This window comes from Antechinus flavipes, chromosome 4 (assembly GCF_016432865.1).
Source record: "Antechinus flavipes isolate AdamAnt ecotype Samford, QLD, Australia chromosome 4, AdamAnt_v2, whole genome shotgun sequence".
Taxonomy (NCBI): Eukaryota; Metazoa; Chordata; class Mammalia; order Dasyuromorphia; family Dasyuridae; genus Antechinus; species Antechinus flavipes.
In genome coordinates, this window is record NC_067401.1 from 111,365,403 (window position 1) to 111,373,529 (window position 8,127).

Genomic DNA, 8,127 nt, shown 5'->3' on the forward strand with positions numbered 1-8,127 from the left:
GCTAATTATGTGACTATGGGTAAGTCTCTTGAAGAAACTGCCTCAGTTTTTTATTTGAGGATAATAACAACATGTACTTCCCAGGATGGTTGTGATGATAAAATAAGAAAATATTTGTAAAGTTCTTTGCAAAGCTAAAAGTTATCATTATTATCACTGGGTTCTGAGTCTACTTCTCCTGTTACCTTCATCACTCTCTTTTGGGGGACTCCAATTTCTTTATCTCTTCCAGGAAGGATACGGACGGAGGATTAAGTAAGTTCCTTTCTGCTCCTAAAGTCGGTGATTCCTAGTCCGGGGTTCCCAGCACTAGAAGGGGTGGGTGATATTTACATGAGAAAGCTCATAGCAGGATTGATGCGATGTCCCCAGGTTAGGAACACTAGGAAAGTGGAAGGAGACTTAGTTTAGGTGTTACCTGTAGCCTCCCTCCTGTTTTCTCCCCAGGAATCGGGACTGCCGTCTACACCAGAGTTATACCAGCAGAGGTCGCCACACTCCTCAGGAAATCCATCGTAATGCTCATTTGAGCCTAGGTTAGTGGGGCAGGCAGCTGCCCCGAGAAAGTCCACCCTCCAACTAATGGCAGCATCAATTCTGGAGTCATAGCTGGAGGTGGAAACCTCGGGACCTTCCCCATTGGCTGCCACTGCTCCAATGCTATGCTGAAGCAAGGAGAGGCAGGTGAAAAACCTCTGTATGGAGGGAGGGGCAGGCAATAAGCATTCATAAAGCACCTACTGCGTGCCAACCACTCTGCTAAACCCTGTGCAACACTCATTAGAGTCTTACCTCTTCCAGGTAGGTGCTATTATGATCCCGTTTTACAGTTGAGGAAACTGAGGCAGAGGTTAAATCACTTGCCCTGTAGCATATAGCTAGTCAGTGGAGGATGCTGGATTTGCTTGATTTCAGATCTCTCACCTAGCTACCTCCAAGTGGCTGGCTGGGTGGATGGATGGAGGAGGGAGATGGGGCAGAGGGGAAAAGAGAGACTATTCTAGTACAATTAGTGGATGGACTGCTGGACTCTTAGCCAGTGAGACCCCAGGCTCATATCCTCATTGTGACACAAGCTATGGCACAGGTGCTGTCATTCCAACTCTGTCCTCATTTGTCAAACTAGGGATGGGGAACACATGACCCTCTGATTGTGTGAATATCAACCATAACTCTCTTTTTCTCAGCTTCCTGTCTTAGCATATAGGATGCCATCATTTACGGTAATAAAAATGAGACAGGAGCAGGGATGAGCAAAGTGACTGTTAATCCTGGCCCACAATGAAGGACAAAGTGGGTCCCACTGTCCCATTCTCACTTTCAGATGGGTGCCTATCATCTGTATCTGGCTGGGAGTTGCCTTGGGCATCTTGGTTGGGTTTTTTTTGGTACATTATTCTTGGGGAGGCATTGTCTTTTAAGGTCTTTTGGGATGGGTGAGGACCAAGCAAATATTATTTGATTTCTCTTAAATATTTACTATAACTTAATAGCACCTACTATGTAAATAGACATTGTGGATACAAAAGAAAACCAAATCAAAGAAAAAAGAGCCCCAAACAGTTCCTGTCCTCAAGTAGCTTCCAATCTATTAGAAGGAGGGAGATGTGTACATGGATAAGTAAATATAAACTATTTGAAAGTAGGGATAATTAGATAGTGCAATGTTGGTCCTGAAATCAAGGAGATCTGAGTTCAAATCTGGCCTCAGATATTTGCTAGCTGTGTGATCCTGGGTAAGTTTTTAATTTCCCAGTTGCCTCCCCTTCAAAAAAAGGTAAATGCAATTTTTAAAAATTATAGCTCTTTATTTACAAAACATATGCATAGGTAATTTTTTCAACTTTGACCCTTGCAAAACCTTCTGTTCCAACTTTTCCCCTCCTTCCCCCCACCTCCTCTCTTAGATGGCAGGTAGTCTAATACATGTTAAATATATTAAAGTATATCTTAAATACAATATATGTAAATACAAGTTTTTTAAAGAGAATAATACTAGCAACGGGGAGGACACTCCAGGTTGATTTTGAAGGAAGCTAAATTAATAAGGTCAAATAAACCAAGTATTCTAAAAAGGTTGGGGGGAGAAAGAAGAAAATTCCTGGCATGGGGAGTAGATATCAGATATAAAGCCTCAAGGGTAGTGTGGATATGAAATGCTAAATGGAGGAACCCACAAATAACTCAGTCTGGATGGAAGAGGGCACAAGTATACTATACCTCCAAAGGTAGTTTGGAGGCAAATTGTAAAGGGCTTTAAATGTGAAATGTATATTCTAGAGGCAAAGGGGGTCATTGTGACCTTTTTCACATGGTCAGACTTGTGTTTTAGAAATGTTAATTTAAGAGCAATGTGGAGAATGGATTAGAAAGGGGACACCAGTTAGGAGGTTATGGCAATAGTCTAAGTAAGAGGCAATGACAAAGTGAACTAGGAATATTATGAAATGAATGAAGAGTATGAATCCAAGAAATTTCATGGAGATACATAAATTGACAAGGCTTGGCAATTGATTGGTTGTGGGGATGGTGGTGAGGAGGGGCAAAGAGAATGACTGATGATTCTAACTTTGGTTACTATAGAACTATTGGTTCCTTTCCCAAAATAGGAAGTTGGCAAGAGAGATGGGTGTTGAAAGGGGAAGATAAAGAGTTCTGTTTTGGACATGTTGTGTTGATTGGGGTTAGTGTAAGGGAGTGTTATGTTTTTGGTTCTTTGGTTTTTGAGCTCCCTATGAGAAGACCTTTTTATTTAACTTGTCCTTAGTCATAGGATAGTAGGAATCTAGAGTTTAAAAAGTGTTTTGGAGGTCACCAGAAAGATCTCCCAGTTCTCTGCCACAGTGCCATTAAAAATTCTTCTCTTGAACTGAGGCTTTATTTTTTTCCCCCTAATAGTAATTTATTTTTCCAAATACATGTAAAGCTAGTATTCAATATTTGTTTTTGTAAACCTTTGTAATCCAAATTTCTTTCTCCCTCCCTTATCCCTTCTCTCCCCCAGACAGTAAGCAATCTGATATAGTTTAATATGTGTAATTCTTTTAAACATATTTCCCTATTTGTCATATTGTGCAAGGAAAATCAGATCAGAAGGGGAAAAAACACAAGAAAGAAAGAAAAATACAACCTAACAAACAATAATAACAAGTTGAAAATACTATGCTTTGATCCACATTCAGTCTCCATAGTTCTCTCCCTGGATGTGGATGGCATTTTTCATCCCAAGTCTATTGAAATTGTTAGGTTGAGTCTTAATGATTGTTTGGTTGGGAGTGGAATAGGAGTAGAAGGGAATAAGTATTTTATTAAGAGTATACTATGTGCTAGGCATTATGCTAAGTGCTTTACAAATATTATCTCATTTGATTCTCACAACATCCCTGCTGGGTAGGTGCTATTATTATTTATATTATTGATTATTATTATTGTTTATACTTAAGGAAACTAAAATTATATGACTTGCCGAGGATCATACAGTTAGTTAGATAATGAGGCAAGAACATATAATCAGATCTAAGTTTGAACTGTTCTCCTACCACTTAGAATCTCCTTAGAGAACTTAGAATTTTCCTTAGTTTCCCTAGCTGAACCTTAGTTTGACCATTCTTAAAATGGGGATAACAATCCCAGCGCTTTCTATTTCAGCTGGTGATTGTGATGATTTTACATCTTTATACTTCTCAAGGTTTGCAAAGCTTTCTCCTCACACTAATTCTGTGAGTCAAGCAGTGTCAGTATTTCCATTTTATAGATGGGAAACTCAAGCTATGTATGTAAAATCCCGTTCTCTACCCTTCTAAGGCATCTTAAGGCAGTATAGAGTAGTGAGTAGAGGGCTGGAGTCAGGGAGATTTTGGTTTGAATGTTATCTTAGATTCTTGTTAGGTGTATAATTTATGCAAGTTACTTAATTTATCCATCTGTAAAATGATAGTAATAATAACAATAGCAAATGTATGACTCTTTGAGAGTTGCAAAATACTTTAAATATATGTTTCATTTGAACTTCACAACAACTCTATGAGGTAGTATTGTTATCCCCTTTTTACAGATGAGGAAACTGAGGCAAACAGATAAAATGACTTGCCCAGAGTTACACAGTAGGAAGTATTTGAGTCTGGGTTTGAACTCAGGTCTTCCTGATTCCAAGTCTAGTTAGTACTCTTATCTACCACACACCTAGTAAAATGGTGATGATAATAGTACCTAACAAGGTTAGTTAGGATCAATTGAGAAAATACATGTAAACTTTAAGTGTTATATTACTGTCAATACAATACTATTACAATATTATTGTCAGTTAGAGGTGTTATAGTGGACATAGAAGACTGGGCTTGGAGTCAGGAAGCTCTGAGTTCAAATCCAGAGTCATGTACTTAATAGCTATGTGACCCAGCCAGTGAATCCCTTTCTGCTTTAGTTTTCTTAATTGTAAAATAATAACATTTTCTGTTTTGTTGTAAGGATCGGTGAGTTTCTGTGGGCTTAATCTAGCACATAAGAGGCACTTGATAAATATTTATTTTCTTCCTTCTCTCTCAAGGTTTGGGAATACCCTGACTATTCTGTTTCACACTTCACAAATGTTCATGATGTGTTACTTTTGTATGTTTCCCACTCTTTGTTAGAGTTTGTGGATAACATTGGGGTGAGAAGAGAGAAGGCTATTGTTTGGTTTGTAGGATATTCCAGCTGGAGACACAAGTCTCCCTTAGGAATCACCTTCTGGTTTTCTTTCCATAGCTTCTCTACTTTGTAGGACTAGGCAGTTGGGAGAAATGAAAAAGGACAGAAATTTCCAGGAATGGAAGTACTGCATTCTGAAGAGGGAAAAGGATGGAGAGTTGGGGAGGGTGACAAGGATGTTGGGCCTCTTTAATTACATCATTAGAAGAAAAAGATCCCCTTTGATCTTGATGAAAACTGAAAAGGGGATGGGATATTGGAGGGAGATAAGGAAAGAAGGTTTGAGGGCTAAATCGTTTCTTTCCAATAGAGTTCCTAAGGGTTTATATGTGGAAGAGATGATCTGAGTTACTTCCCTCATTTTGTAAAGGAGGAAACTGGGGTCCAAGATGTGAAGTGACTTGCCAGAATCAGAATTTGAACCCAAGTCTTCTGACTTAGGAAACAATGTTCTTGTCACTACATCATTGACTTTCCATACTAGTTTGAAAGTGGTTCATAGAATAAAGCAGCAGAAGAAATCCCAAAGGTCATTCAATTCAACCTTCCACATAAAGCAAGAATCCTTTCTGATACAGCTGGGACAGGAAATCCTCTTGCTCAAGGGTTCTTAATCTGGGGTACTTTCCCTCCCCCTCTCCTTTTTACTATTTTGATAACTAGGTTTCAATATAATTGAATCAGGATCAGGTGAGATTCTATAGGCTACAATATCCAGCACATAGGAGACACTTAATAAATGCTTGCTTCCTTCCTTCTCTCTCAAGGTTTGGGAATGTGCTGGCTACTCTGTTTCACACTTCACAAATGCTCATGAGGTGTTACTTTTATATGTTTCCCATTCTTTGTTAGAGTTGTGGATAAGATTGGGGTGAGAAGAGAGAAGGCTATTGTGTAGGATATTCCAGCTGAAGGCACAAGTCTCCTGTAATCCTATGCATTTTATTTTATGCATTTAAGAACATTCTTCTGAGAACAGGTCCATAGGCTTCACTAAGGGGGTTGGTAACACACACAAAAAAATAAGAAAATCTATTTATTCTTTTGATTTTTTCTAGTGATTGGAATTGATCCATTGATCTGTTCCTGTTCTATTTAATTGGTGACTAAGTGGCTGCAAAGTTGTCTAGTCTAATATATTTAAACTGCCCCAGCTCAGCCCTGACTATGTTTCACATCTTCCTGAGAAAACTAACCAGGCCATCTAACCTTCTATTCTGCTGCTGTCTTCTTACACCTGGATCACTACCTGGACCAGTACCTTGCACACTGGACCTCCAAAATCCATGTCTCCAAGCCCTGGGATTGGAGATCCCAACCACATGCATAGTTCTTTCTATGAAAAAAAAAAGAACGAATGAATGAAAAAGCATGTACTGAATAAATTATGTTCCAAGCACTATTTTAGGTTCTGGGAATATGAATTTATAAGAAATTCTGTAAGAGTTTATATTCTAATAGGGGCTGACAACACATTTAAGGGAATGATGGGTGGCTAGGAAAGATAGTTTTGGTCTGGGGAGTCAAAGGGATGCTGAGTTAGTTTATGCCATCAGCTGCTCTGCTTGGTTTCTACTCCATTATCACATCATCCATCAACAGCTTTTTCACCACTTCTTTCCCTCCCAGCTAGGACAAGCTCATTACCAGGAAACTCAACATCTCGGAGATTGCTTCAGTTTTGGTACACATACATCATAAGTAACTTCAATTGCTTCTGCTCCTCTGATTAGAGGGCTGGAGGGAGGAGCAAAAAAACTCCTCCCAAATCCTTCCTTTATAAAGGGCTTAGAATCCTATCCATCTCTTCATTTGTCATCTATTACTCTGCTTGGTTTTGATTCCATTTTCATATCATCATGATGCTCCTAGCTTGAGTGCCCACTGCCATTCCCTCTCCCTTTTCAGCTTCCTTTTGTGTCTTGTCTTCCCTCATTAGACTGTAAGCCTCTTGAGGGCAAGGACTATCTTTCTTATTTGTATCCTGATACTTAGCACTGGCACGTAGTAGACATTTATTAGGTACTTATCAAATCATATCATATTATATTATATTATCCATAGGACAGTCATTGGCATCCCCTTTCTAATATTACTGATACCTGTTTATTAGATTACTGTGTCCAGGGTAACAAGTTAAAAGTATAGTAGTGTGTGTGTGTGCGCGTGTGTGCGTGTGTGCGTGTGTGCGTGTGTGTGTGTGTGTGTGAGATACTCTGGGGTTAGGTTGGCTGATGGGATGATAGATGGTATGGAAATGTAAGTTATCAGTCCTTATAATGACCATGTGAAATGGATATAATAGTTGGACAGAAAAGATGTGAAACATAGTGTAGTCTACCCTGGAGCCAGCTTGGGCAAATTAGTGTTCTCTCAGTGGCCAACAAAACTGACTTAGCCCGAGGGGTATAGTTCTTCAGCTAATTAATCTTCCTAGGGATTGGAGGCATAGATTCTGGAGGTCCAGTGGGCAAGGTGCTGATCCAGGTGGGGGAGAAGTAAGAAGAAAGCAGCAGAATAGAAGATTAGATGACCCGATTAGTTTGCTCAGGAGGATGTGAAACATAATCAGGGCTGAGCTGTGGCAGTTTAGATACAGTAGATTAGACAACTTTGTACCCCCTCAGTCACCAATCAAGATAGTTCCAAATAGAACATAGAACTTGTAGTATGATGGGAAAGAATGCTATATTCTGGGTCTGAATTCTGACATTGCTACTTATTCCCTGGGTTGCACTAGACATGGCATTAAATATCTCTGGACCTCAGTTTCCTTATCTGTAAAATGAAGGAATTGGATCAGATGCCCTCTTAGTTCCCTTCTACCTCTTAATCTATCACCTCATGAAATCAGCTCTGGTCTGGCTTCTGAGGCCCTTGGTATTAAACAGTCTACAAAAAAAAAATCCCCACAAAAACCCAGCCTGGAGAATAGTTTGCTTATTGATTGGCCACTTCTTGACTGACAGCCTGTGAGATTAAAAGCAATTCTGAGCCAAAGTGCACTAAATAGACTTGACAGCCCAGATGGCTAAAGGCTGGACATGAGGCAGGATCAATATTCTAGGGTTAAGTCACCAAACTAGCTACATGAATAAGTCATGGAGAGATGAGGAACCTTTTGGGGGGCTGTAAGTGCATTAAACAGGTAATGCCCCCCCCCACTTCTTACAAGTCAACCCTTTTCAAACTATGATATAACCAGTAAGTAAAATCAGAAGATGCCCCCACACCAGGCCAGCTCAGTGATCCATCTACTTCAGGGCTCTGTTTGACTTCCATGACATTGTCCTATAAAGGTTAGGGATTCAATTTAGTTAAAAAACCATTTATTCAGCATCTCTGTGCCAGGCCCTAGGCTGGGGAATGGGGATACATTCTAATGGGAGAGAAGAAGGAAAAAAGGACAAATAGCATGGAATAGAGGAAATGATTTGG